This window comes from Dipodomys spectabilis, unplaced genomic scaffold, assembly GCF_019054845.1.
Source record: "Dipodomys spectabilis isolate Male_0828 unplaced genomic scaffold, ASM1905484v1 ptg000137l, whole genome shotgun sequence".
Classification (NCBI taxonomy): Eukaryota; Metazoa; Chordata; class Mammalia; order Rodentia; family Heteromyidae; genus Dipodomys; species Dipodomys spectabilis.
In genome coordinates this window covers 658,650-672,270 of record NW_024870814.1, presented here as the reverse complement: position 1 = coordinate 672,270, position 13,621 = coordinate 658,650, and the positions used below count along the sequence as shown (strand labels likewise).

At 37.6% G+C, this 13,621-nt stretch overlaps 1 non-coding gene across 1 annotated transcript; it reads left to right on the top strand.

Annotated features, from left to right (window-relative positions):
- The first annotated feature begins 12,838 nt into the window (after positions 1-12,838).
- LOC122116919 lies at positions 12,839-12,969 on the top strand. Its single transcript, XR_006149041.1, has one exon. It is a non-coding gene; the product is annotated as a small nucleolar RNA SNORA19 (small nucleolar RNA).
- The last annotated feature ends 652 nt before the right edge of the window (positions 12,970-13,621 follow it).

Here is a 13,621-nt window from a genome sequence, read left to right as displayed (position 1 = left end):
ATAACCAAAGGAAATAACTTGGAGGATCAGGCAGCTAAGGAGGCAGCCCTCCAGCCCAGAGCGGAAGTACTGACTCTAGTAGACCCAGGGCCACGAGCTTTGCCTCCTGAGCTTCAGTACTCCCAAGAAGACTTGGAGTGGATAAAGAAAATTTCCATGACCTATAAACCCCCAGGCAGAGAAGAAAATAAAGACTGATGGAAAACTGTTGAGGGGAAACTTACCTTGCTGCAAAGATTGGGCAAGGGGATTCTTAAGAGAATCCATTGGGCCTCTCACATGGGAACCCGAAGAATGCAGGACTTGCTCCGACATTCAGAAGTAAAAATTAGGCAAGGAAATCAACTCATTGAGGACAATGTTAAAAATTGTAAAGCCTGTCAGCTTACCAATGCCCCCAATCAACCGGTTACAAAAGGAACTCACCTCCGTGGAGATAGGCCAGGTGTGTATTGGGAAGTAGACTTCACAGAAATTAAAACTGGAAAATTTGGATATAAATATTTGCTAGTTTTTGTAGACACCTTTTCAGGATGGGTTGAAGCATGAGACAGAGAATGTCCTGGCTAAGAAGATCCTGGAAGAAATCTTACCCAGGTATGGCTTCCCATCCACCATCGGGTCTGACAATGGACCGGCCTTCATTTCCAAAGTAAGTCAGGGAATAGCCATGGCACTGGGGACAGATTGGAAATTGACTGTACTTATAGACCCCAGAGTTCAGGGCAGGTAGAAAGAATGAATCGGACTCTAAAAGAGACCTTAACTAAATTGGCCTGGGTGACGGGCACAGACTGGGTATTGCTCCTTCCTTTTGCCCTGTTTAGAGTAAGAAATTCACCCTATCAGCTTGGCTTTACTCCTTTTGAAATAATGTATGGACACCCTCCACCCATTATCCCTAGCCTTCAGACTGAATTGCTTGCTGATTTGGAAGATACTGAAGTTCTGTGTAAGCTTGCCTATTTACAGCTGGTGCATAAGAATATGTGGCCCCAGCTTAGAGCATTATATGATTCTCCTTCTATTTCTACCCCCATTCATATAGACCAGGGGACTGGGTGTTTGTTCAAAGGCACAACTTGAGATCTCTGAAACCATGGTGGAAAGGACCTACATGGTGCTACTGGCTACACTCACTGCCCTTAACGTGGACAGCATTGCTGCTTGGATCCACTGCTCCCACGCCAGACAGTCTGACCCCTTTGCCCTGGACGACCATTGGGAAACATGGGAAGTTTCCAAGCATCCTACCCAACCACTCCACATATGCTTCAAGAAAAGAAAAACGGACTAATTGTTATTGGTATTGTTGTTTAATAGTATGGTTAAGGTCAGAGAGGGACTATACCCATTCAAGATCGAAAGCTGTTGGAGTTTAATTTTGGGCCAGAGCCACAAGATTGTGTCTCAGGACCATAAGTCAAGGGGGAGAGTGAAGTGTTAAAGTTTTGGGGCAGTGACCACTTGTTGCTTGTTTCTAGCAGAGCAACACATGGTGGTAATCCAAACACCTGGTTGGTTGTGTGCCTTTCTGCAAATCTTTAGCTTGGGGCTCTCCTCCTAGGTTCTGCTGTGTCGGAGTATAGGACAAGGCCCGAGCTGCAGCCCGTTTAAATAAAACAGCTATAGAGTCTGACTCTTGGTGGTCTTCTTGGTGGGGGTCCTGCGACCTAGGCATATCACATCAACATATTGGAGAGATCTGAAACCAACAATTTAATGAGATATCTGACTCTCCTTGAAAAAGACCAGCAAGCTAAACCCAAATCAGTAGACAGAAAAAAAATTAAAATTAAATAAGAATTAAATGAATTAGAATCAAACAAAAGCATAGAAAGAATCAAGAAAACAAAGAGTTGTTTCTTCAAAAAAATTAGCAAAATTGACAGACTGACTGGAAGAAGATGGCAGAGGAGAAGCTGGAGGCTAAACAAGCTCTCGCATAGAAAGCAGTTTTAGTGTTCCAGTGAACAGACCTAGGCTAGAGAAACACACCAACTATGCTATCACCTTACATAGAGTTTGGCCAGAGAGGGAAAATCCAGGCAGCTTGGTCAAGGAGACAGATCTGAGCACTTGCTGTGGATGCCATACCAACAGAGAAAGTCTGGGACAAAGCCTCCAGGCATAGCGTTTGAGCAGATTCTACTCACTACCAGCAAGAACTGACAAGGAGCAGATATCTCTATCCTGCTGATTTCAGACCAATGATGGCCCAGGAACCAAGAGTCTGGTATGAGTAGAACTCTGACATCCTCACTCCTTCTAACGGAGCTGGGGTGGGAAGGCAGCTCCTCTCCCACCACCAAAGAAGATCTCCATCTTTGTTTGATACTGACAAGGGTCCAACCCAGGCCTTGGAAGGAAACAATTGGAGGTCACAGGAAGGTCACAGAATTGGAAGGAAACAAATTAGCAAGTCACAGGAACCTGACCTGACCTGCCAGGCTCAGCTCCACCCAGTGGAAAGTCACCCTGCCCAGGCGGATGATCTGCCCCCTGAGGAGTGACTTTCTTCACTGGGTAAACAGAGTCAGAGGCTGCCACTCCCTAAGGCAGCCTAGACAAACAATTGAAGCTCAGTAAACATAAACCCTGAGAATGGCTCCAGGCTGGATTCTGTGAGTGTCTCAAGAGATAGCCTCTCAGAGTAAAGCTACTGAAAGGCCTCAAATTTACCCACAACCGGTCCTCATCACAGCATCTCCAAACTAAAGGAAATAGCCATCTCCCTCTTTTGTGATACTCAAAGCAGATCTCCCTCCCACTGAAATAGCCTGGGTGGAGGATTACAAGGTCCTGGGTAAGCAGAGCTGTCTGCCTGCTCAAATATTAAGAAACCAATAAAGCCACAGGCAAACCAAACACCACAAGCAAACCAGGGACTCCACCAAGAGATGGGTTACAGCACAGGGGAGATACAAGTTCTTCCTTCTGCCCCCCCCCAAAAAAAATCAAAGAACTCTTTTTTCTACCTATTTATTATTATTATTTGAATTTTTTCTATTATTTTTTCTTTCATAATTTTATATTTTAAGAGTGTATTGTGGTTTGTGTACTTAAAAAACTCTTTTGAACTTTTTTTGAACTTTTTTTTTCTTTATTTTTTTCTTTTCTCTTTCTTTTTTGCGTGACTTAACTGCTGTTCTGCTCTTCCTCAGATATATACCATACCCGTCATTGATTATTAGACCTTATCCCTCATTGTGTACATATTTAATCCAGAAACTTATTACTCAATTCACAACCTCTTAGGCTTAACTTCTTTAATAGTAGTAGTATTTATTTATACTTATATCTTCCAAGTATTCTAATTTTAAGAATTTTAAATTTTTATTTTTTTCCTTTTTCCTTTTTATCTTTCCCCTCCTCTCATCCTATCCTTTTCTTCTTTCAATATCATTTCTTTATCCTTGCATAATTTTAAGTGTTTCTTTTTTTTAATTTAAATTTCTGTTTTTCTATTTTTTATTGGTTTTTTTTTTTACCTCTCTCCTATCATTCTGTCCTACCCATTTCCCTCTCTGAGATTAGGACTTGATTAAATTCACTCTCCTTTTACCTCTCCACATCCCTCTAATACTACTTTTCCCACAATTCTCCCTAACCTAATAATTTCTGGTTTGCTGAATCCATCTTGGATGTTCTTAGCCCATTAATACATAGTTGTTTAATGTTGAATAGATTGTATCTATTGAACTAGATTGTATCTGTAACCATTTTGACTGTGCAACTACAGAACTCTGGTTGATGCTTCCTTCACTACAGTGTTCTAGCACAAAATTGTTACTTGCATACCAAATGGGGAGAACAAGCTGGAGAAACACAAGAAAAATGACAAGTCTGGGTATCTAAGCTCCCACTCAGAATAATCAGGTGACAGAACAGTTAATGAATAATCCATAGGAAATTTTCCCAAAAGTGCTACAAACATTACTGGTAAACATGGTGAATGAAAAGATTGAAAACCTGCAAATGACTCAATGTGAGCATGATAGGGAAGGAGCATGATAGGGAGCAAGACTATGCAAACCAAAGGTTAATACAGGAACTTCACGAGCGTGTTGAAGCTAACCAAAAAGTACTACAAGACTCTCATGAGCATGAGGAAGGCACTCAAAGATTAATACAGGAATTGCAAGAGCAGGCTGAGAACAGTCAAAGAGAAAGACAGAAATTGCATGAGCAGGCTGAGAACAGTCAAATAGAAATACAGGAATTGTGTGAGTGTAGGGAAGCTAATTAAAGAGTAATACAGGAATTGCATGAGTGGGATAAGAATAGAAAAAGATTAATGGAGGCATTCATGGAATCCATAAACAGACAGCTGAAAGAATCCAGGGAGGCCACAAAGGGAATGCTGAATGGAGCCCATGTGAAGGAAAGGGAGTCCAATGACACCATAACAAGCCAAATAAGGGATTTGAAAATAAACACTGAACACCAAATTAAGGAAGTAAAGAAGTTCATACAAGATCTAAAACAAAGATCCAACAAAGAATTTGATGCCATCAAAGCTAAGCAATTGGAAAGGAAATTAAAAAAACAAAGTAAAAAGTCTTCACAGTAGGTTAGACCATGCAGAAGATCGAATCTCAGGGACTGAAGACAGTCTAGATATTATAGAGAAAGAACATACATCTATCTAAGACCAATCCAAGAAATATGATAGACCTATTCAACGTTTGGAAGACACCATCAGAAGGCCTAATCTGAAGATAATGGGTGTAGAGGAGCACCTAGAGACAGAAGTTAACCGTCTAGGAAATTTATTTAACAGTATTCTAGCAGAGAATTTCGCAAACATGCAAAAAGAAAGGCCTATTCAGATACAAGAAGCTTTTAGAACCTCAAATAGACTAGACCATCGCAGGACATCCCACTGTCACATTATAATCTGCACAGGGTCAATTCAGACCAAGGAAAGGATCCTTAAAGCTGTCACAGAGAAAAGATCAATCACTTATAAAGGGAAACCAATTAGAATAACAGATTTCTCAGCAGAGACAATTAAAGCAAGAAGAGCTTGGAATTATGTATGCAATACCTTAAAGACAAACAACTATCAGTCAAGAATACTGTACCAAACTAAACTCTCCTTCATAAAAGAAGGCCAAATAAAACCTTCCATAGCAAAGAAAAACTGAAACAATATATCTCCACCAAACCAACCCTACAAAAGATACTTAAACGTATCCTACGGATAGAAAACCAACAAGAGCACAATAAAGGCCAAGAAACCACACCCAAACTGAGAATCCAAGAACCATAGGAAGAACTCAGTTGCAGTAGCCCTCAAGAAGGTGGATAACATGGCAGGAACTACCAAACACCTCTCAGTCCTGTCAACATTAAGGGACTAAACATGCCATTTAAGCAACATTAAAAACAAATATATTCTGAAAGTGAAATGCTGGAATAAAATCTATCAAGCAAATGGCCTCCATAAACAGGAGGGATTTGCAATCCTAATATCAGATAAAATAAACTTCAAATTAAAATTAGTGAGAAGAGATAAAGGAGGTCACTACATACTAATTAAGGGATCTCTCCTTTAGGAAAATATTACAATAGTAAATATCTATTCACCAAACAATGGAGAACCCAAATTAATCCAAGAAACACTATTTTCCCTCAGATCTCACATAGGTCCAAAGACATTAATTGTTGGAGACTTTAACACACCACTATCCCCACTAGATAGATCAACTCAGCAAAAACTCAACAAAGAAGCCGCAGTTCTAAACAATTGCATAGATTGATCTAACAGACATCTACCGAATATTTTGCCATTAGCATCAGAATACTCGTTTTTCTCAGCAGCACATGGAAAATTTCCAAAATAGACCAGATTTTAGGTCACAAAGCAAACTTGTCCAAATACAGAAATATTGAAGTTATGTTCTGCATTCTCTCAGACCCCAATGGAATAAAATTAGAACTCAACACCAAAAGTCACCAAAGCAAGCACTGTAACACATGGAGACTGAACAACAAACTGTTGACTCACCAGGGGGTCATGGAAGACATTGAAGGTAATTCAAATGTTCATAATATTCAACAAAAATGAACACACCAATCACCACCTCCTCTGGGACACAGCAAAGGCAGTACTCAGAAGTTTATAGCTCTGAGTTCCTACATCAACAAATTGGAGAAATCTGAAACCAAAAATTTAATGAGACATCTAATCCTCCTTGAAAAAGAGCAGCAAGCTAATCCCTAATCCAGTAGACAGAAAGAAATAATTAAAATTAAATCAGAATTAAATGAATTAGAATAAAAAAAAACCATAGAAAGAATCAACAAAATTAAGAGTTAGTTCTTTGAAAAAATTAACAAAATTGATAGAACCGTAGCAAATCTTAGAAAAAGAAGAGAACAGACCCAAATAAACAAACTCAGAGGTGAGAATGTAAACATCACCACAGAAACAACCAAGATCCAGAACGTTATGAGGAAATACTTCTCAAACCTTTATGCTAATAAGTTTGAGAAACTGGAAGAAATGGATAATTTCCTAGGAAAGATATACATGATAAAATTAAACCAAGATGAGTTAAAACAATTTATCAAGCCAAAATTAAGCATTGAAATAAAAAGAGCAATAAGAAACCTCCCTCCCATCTAAGAAAAGCCTAGGACGGGATGTATTTACAGAGGAATTCTACAAGACCTTCAAAGCAGAACTCACACTAAAACTCCTTCAACTCTTCAATAAAATTGAAAGGAAAAGTTCACTACTGAACTCATAACCCTCATCCCAAAACCAGGCTGGGAATCATCAAAGAAAGAGACCTATTTCCCCAAAATTTAGGCCAATCAACTTCAACAATTCATCCAAATAAATCACACACTACGATCAAACAGGATTCTTTTCAGGGATGCAAAGCTGGTTCAATACACATAAATCAATTAATATAATTCATCACATCAACAAGAGCAAGGATAAGAACAATATGGTTATCTCAATAGATGCAGAAAAAAGCATTTGACAAGATCCAACACCCCTTTATAATGAAGGCTTTGGAAAAAATTAAGATCCATGGAACATTCCTCAATACAGTAAAGGCTGTATGACAAACATGCAGCCAGCATAATACTTAACGGTGAAAAATTAAGGCATTTCTGCTAAACTCAAGAACAAGACAAGGATGTCCACTCTCTCCACTTCTCTTCAATTTAGAATCAGAATGCCTAGCTACAGCAATCAAACAAGATACAAACATAAAAGGGATCCAAATAAGGAAAGATGAAGTAAAACTCTCCCTCTTTGCAGATGACATGATATTGTATTTAAAGAATGCCAAGAGCTCCACTCCCAAATTACTCCAGCTGATTTGAAACTTCGGCAAAGTAGCAGGGTATAAAATTAACCCGCAAAAAATCAATGTTTTTTCTGTATGCTAACAATGAGAAGAACGTGGCTGAAGTCAGGAAAGCAACTCCATTCATAACAATCCCACAAAAATTAAATACCTAGGAATTAACCAAAGAAGTGAAAGAACTCTATGATGAAAACTTTAAAAACCTGAAAAAAGAAATCAAAACAAAACTTAGAAATTGGAAAAAAAAATACCCATTCTCCTGGATTGGAAAAATCAACATCATGAAAATGGCAGTACTTCCCAAGGTTATCTACAAATTCAATGTGATACCTGTAAATATTCCAATCTCATTCCTTAATGAAATGGAAGAGGCAATCCAAAAATTCATATAGAATAATAAACCCCTAATAGCAAAAGATGAACCTTAACAAAAAGAACAGTGCTGGAGGAATATCAATACCAAATTTCAAGCACTACTACAAAGCCATAGTAACCAAAACAGCTTGGTACTGGCACAAGAACAGACCTGAGGACCAATAGAATAAAATTGAAAACCCAGGAATGAACCCACACACTGATAGCCACCTAATCTTCGATAAGGAGCTATAAAAATACAATGGAAGACAGACAGCATCTTCAGTAATTGGTGCTGTCAAAATTGGTTAAACACTTGTAGAAAATGAAAGTTAGATCCTTATATATCACCCTCCACCAGAATCAACTCCAAATGGATCAAAGACGTCAAGGTCAAAGTATATAACTTGAAAACATTACAGGATGGAATAGGGGAAACCCTAGGTCTCCTTGGAACAGGCCTAAATTTCTTACTAGACACCCAGAAACACAATAAATCGAAGAAAGTTTGGACAAATGGGATTGCATGAAACTACAGAGATTCTTCATGGCAAAGAACATAGCTAGCAAGATCAGTAGAAAACCCACGGCTTGGGAGAAAATCTTCACAAGCCATATAATGGACAATGGTCTTATACCTAAAACATACCTGGAACTCAAAAAAATAAATCCCCCAACAACAAATCCTCAAAGAAATAACTGTCAAATAAATAAGTGGGCTAAAGACTTACAGAGAAACCTCTCTGTAGAGGAAAGAATGATGGCCAATAGACACATGAAGAAATGCTCAACCTCCCTAGCCATAAAAGAAATGCAAATCAAAACAACATTGAGGTACAACCTCACCCCAGTTAGAATGGCTATAATCAAGAACTCTAATAATAACAGATGCTGGAGGGGATGTGGACAGACGGGAAGCCTACCGCATTGTTGGTGGGAGTGTAATCTTGTTCAACTATATTGTAAAGCAGTATGGAAGTTCCTCATAAGACTCCACATAGAACTCCCCTATGACCTAGCAATCCCACTTTTGAGCATTTACCCAAATGATCACAAACAAAACCATACTGTAGTAAGCAACACAACTTTATTTATAGCATCATTATTTACCATAGCTAAGCTATGGAACCAACCCTGATGCCCCTCAGTAGATGAATGGATCAAGAAAATGGCGTATGTATACACAATGGAATTCTATCCCTCCATTAGAAAGAATGACATTGCCCCACTTATTAGGAAATGGAAAGACTTGGAAAAAAATTATATTTGAAATAAGCCAGGCCCATGCAATAACTAGTATATATCTGAGACAAGCAGAAATGGTCAGATAAGATGATGTTAAAAAAAATGAACCCCAAGATGAGGACACAAGTGGTTTTTTTCTTTCTTCCTATTATTTCTAACTATTGTATAAGGTACCACATGATTTAGTTTTTGGATTTTATATCCCTCCCCCATGGTATAACTCCTGTTTTCACTGTATTTGATGTTGGTATAATTTGAGGAGGGAAGGAAGAAAACAAATTGTTTAAGTAGGGATACAGATCGACCCATTGTAACAATGAGATGTACAAGACCCTATGTCAAAAAACAAACTTTATAATTTAGGCGGGGGGCATGGGGATGTAGTTGTGGAGATGTGAGGGAAGGTATGTTAGGAGATAAACAAAGGAGGAGGCAACAATGATTGATAAAAATGTACTCATTACCCTGCTCATGTGATTGTAAAACCTCTGGACAGTATTTTCACAATAAAAAACTTATTTTAAAAAACTGACAGACCCTTGGCAAATCTTATCAGAAAAAGTAGAGAACACACCCAAATAAGCAACATCAGAGATGAGAATGGAAACATCACCACAGAAACAACCAAGATTCAGAACATTATGAGGGAATACTTCTCAAAACTTTATTCAAATAAGTTTGAGAATTTGGATCAAATAGACGATTTTCTAGCAAATATCAATATGCCAAAACTAACCCAACATGAGTTAAATCAACTTAACAGACCCATATCAAGCATTGAAATAGAAGCAGCAATAAGAGACCTCCCACCCAAGAAAAGCCCAGGAGTGAATTATTAACAGTGGAATTCTACAAAGCCTTCAAAGCAGAACTCTTCCAACTCTTCAATGAAATTGAAAGTGAAAGTTCTCTATCAAACTCTTTCTATGAACCCACCATAACCCTCATTCCAAAACGAGCCAGGAATTCATCAAAGAAAGAGAACTATAGACCTAATTATTTGATGAATATCAATGCAAAACTTCTCAACAAAATTTTTGCCAATCCACTTCAACAACCCATCAAAAATCATACACCATGATCAAACAGGATTCAGTTCAGGGATGCAAAACTGCTTCTATGTACATAAATCAATTAACATAATTGATCACATCAACAAAACAAGGGTAAGTACCACAAGATTATCTCAATAGATGCAGCATTCAACAGGATGCAACATCCCTTTATGAGAAAGGCTCTAGAAAATCTAGGAATCCATGGAACTTTCCTCAATATAATAAAGACTTTGTATGACAAACCTACAGCCAATATTATACTTAATGGCAAAAAGCTAAAGCCATTTGTCTAATCTCAGGTAGGAGACCAAGATCTCCACTCTCTACACTTCTCATCAGTTTAATATTAGGACGTCTAGCTAGAGCAATAAGACAAGACGCAAACATAAAGGGGATCCAAATAGGGAAAGATGAAGTAAAACTTTCTCCCTCTTTGCAGATGACATGATCTTGTATTTAAAGAATCCCATGGACTCCATGCCCAAGTTACTTGAGCTGAATCAAAACTTTGGGAAGATAATTGGGTATAAAATTAGCCCTCAAAATCCAATGGATTCTCTATATGTCAACAATGAGAAGATCTCACCTGAAATCAGAAAAGGAATTCTTTTTGTAATAGCCCCACGAAAAAAAAAAAAACACCTAGGAGTTAACTAAAGAAGTGCAGGAACTCTATGATGAAAACTTTAAAAACCTGAAAAAGGAAAATAAAGCAGAACTTAAGAAGTGGAAAAACCTCCCATGATTCTGGATTGGGAGGATTGACATGGTGAAAATGGCCATACTGCCAAAAGCTATCTACAAATTCAATGCGATACTTATCTATATTCCAACCTCATTCTTCAATGAAATAGAAGAAACAACTCCGAATAGAAAAATCCATCTTTAACAGAAAGAACAGTGCTGGAGGAATATCAATACCAAATTTCAAACTCTACTACAAAGACATAGTAATCAAAACAGCATGGAACTGGCACACTCAATAAAGAGCCATAAAAATAGAATGGAAGATAGACAGCCTCTTCAGTAAAAGGTGCTGACAAAATTGGTTAAACACTTGTAGAAAATTAAAGCTAGGCACTTATATATCACCCTGCACTAGAATCAACTAAAAATGGATTAAAGGCCTCGAAGTCAAAGCAGACACCCTGAAAACGTTACAGGGAGGAATTGCAGAAACTCTAGGGCTCATTGGTACAGGCGTAAATTTTCTTAACACAGACCCAGAAACGCAACAAATCAAAGAAAGGTTGGACAAATGGGATTGCATGAAACTGCAGAGCTTCTGCATGGCAAAGGATATAGCTAGCAAGAAGATCTTCACTAGCCATATAATGGAAAAGGGTCTCATATCTCAAATATACCTGCAACACAAAAAATTAAATCCCCCAACATCAAATACTCAAACAACCACCCAATTAATAAGTGGGCTAAAGTCTGAAAGAGAAACTTCTCTGAAGAGGAAATTAGAATGGCCAACAGACATATGAAGAAATGCTCAACTTCTCTATTTATAAAAAAAATGCAAATCAAACAACATCCAGATTCCTCCTGACCTCAGTTAGAATAGTTATAATCAAGAATCTAATAGCAACAGATGCTGGTGGGGATATAGCCAAAAGGGAAGCCTACTGCATTGTTGGTGGGAGTGTAAACACTTTTGAAATCAGTATGGAGGTTCCTCAAAAGACTCCACATGGAGTTCCCCCATGACCTGGCAATCACACTATAATCAAGAAATCTAATAACAACAGATGCTGGTGGGGCTGTGGCCAAAAGGGAAGTGTAACTTGTTCAACCACTTTTGAAAACAGTATGGAGGTTCCTCAAAAGACTCCAAATGGAGTTCTCCTATGACCCAGCAATTCCACTTTTGGGCATTTACCCGAAAGATCACAAACACGGTTATACTAAAGTTACTAGCACAGCCATGTTTATCACATCATTTACCATAGCTAAGATATGGAACCAACCCTGATGCCCCTCAGTAGATGAATGGATCAAGAAAATGTGATATATATATATATATACATATATATATATATACACACACATACATATATATAGATACACATTCTATATATGTATCAACATATCTATCTATCTATCTATCTATCTATCTATCTATCTATCTATCTATCTATCTATCTATCTATCTATCTATCTAATATGAATACTATGCCTCCATCAGAAAGAATGACACCGCCCCATTTGGTAGGAAATAGAGACTTGGAAAAAAATGATAGTAAGCCAGTCCCAAAGAAACATAGGTCCCATGCTTTCCCTTGTTTGCAATAACTAATATATGTGTAGGACAAGCAGAAAAGATAAAAAGCTATGTACATATGACCATATATTATGATATTAAGCAAAATGAGCCCCAAGATAGGGACACAAGTGTTTTTTTTTTCTTTCTTGCTATTTTTAACATATTTATAATGCACTATGAGATTTTTTTTTGTTTCTGTAGTATGTTCTTTCCCCATACTATAACCCCTGTTTTCACTGTATTTGATTATGGTGCCCTGCATCTTGTATATACATTTTTCTAGCTTGGGGAGGGGAAGGGAAATTACACAATGCTTAAATAAGGATACAGGTTGATGTAACGATGAGATGTAAAATACACTATGTTGAAAACGAACTTACAACTTTGGCAGGGTAGGAGGGAGGAGTTGTGAATGTGGGAAGGGGAAGGGATGATAGGGGAAAAACAAAGGAGGAAGTAACAATGCTCCATAGGAAATGTACTCATTACCTTACTCATGTAACTGTAACCCCTCTGTGCAGTATTTTCAATAAAAACCTAAAAAACAAAGGTTGTTCAACTATGTTTTGAAAATGAAAAAAACAGTGCACATTCCATTGTCTTTTTTTTCTTCAAATTGGGAGAAAAGATATTTCTGATGTGCTAAACAAACCTTTGTAAGTAAATTAGCAGCATGACTAACTTAGCCATTGCTGTCAGTCACCTTCAGACATGTGTTAATAACTTCATAAATTTTGTGCTTATGCATTTTAGGATTTTGTATAGTAGAACAAATTTAATAAAAAAAAGCCTAATTCTCAATCTAATGAACTTTAATAAAAAAAAGAAAATGAAAAAAAAACAAAAAAAGAAGCAACAAAAAGAGATGGAAAACAGGGAGAGAACAAAGGAAGGGGTGACAATGTCCAAAATGACATGAACTCATTACCTGACTTATGTAACTGTAACCCCTCTGTACATCACCTTTATAATAACAATAAAAAATGAAAATGAAAAAAAGCAGCAGCAAAAGAAAATTCTAAACCTAGAAATTCCTCATCTATTTTCTATTCCCTCTGTTTTTTCTATACTGAATCATTTATTCTTTTTTTTTCAGTCATGGGGCTTGAACTCAGGGCATGGGCACTATCCTTGAGTACTCTATCACTTGATCCAAAGCACCACTTCTGGCTTTTTCTGTATATGTGGTACTGAGAAATCGAATCAGGGCTTCATGAATGTTAGGCAAGCACTCTACCACTAAGCCAACTTCCCAGCCCTGAATCAGTTATTCTTTTAGAGATATTATGATCCCAGTCTTCTGAAAAAAACATGTAGTCTATCATAATCCATTATTTTCAGGAAAATTTCTAAACTTATTTATGTAG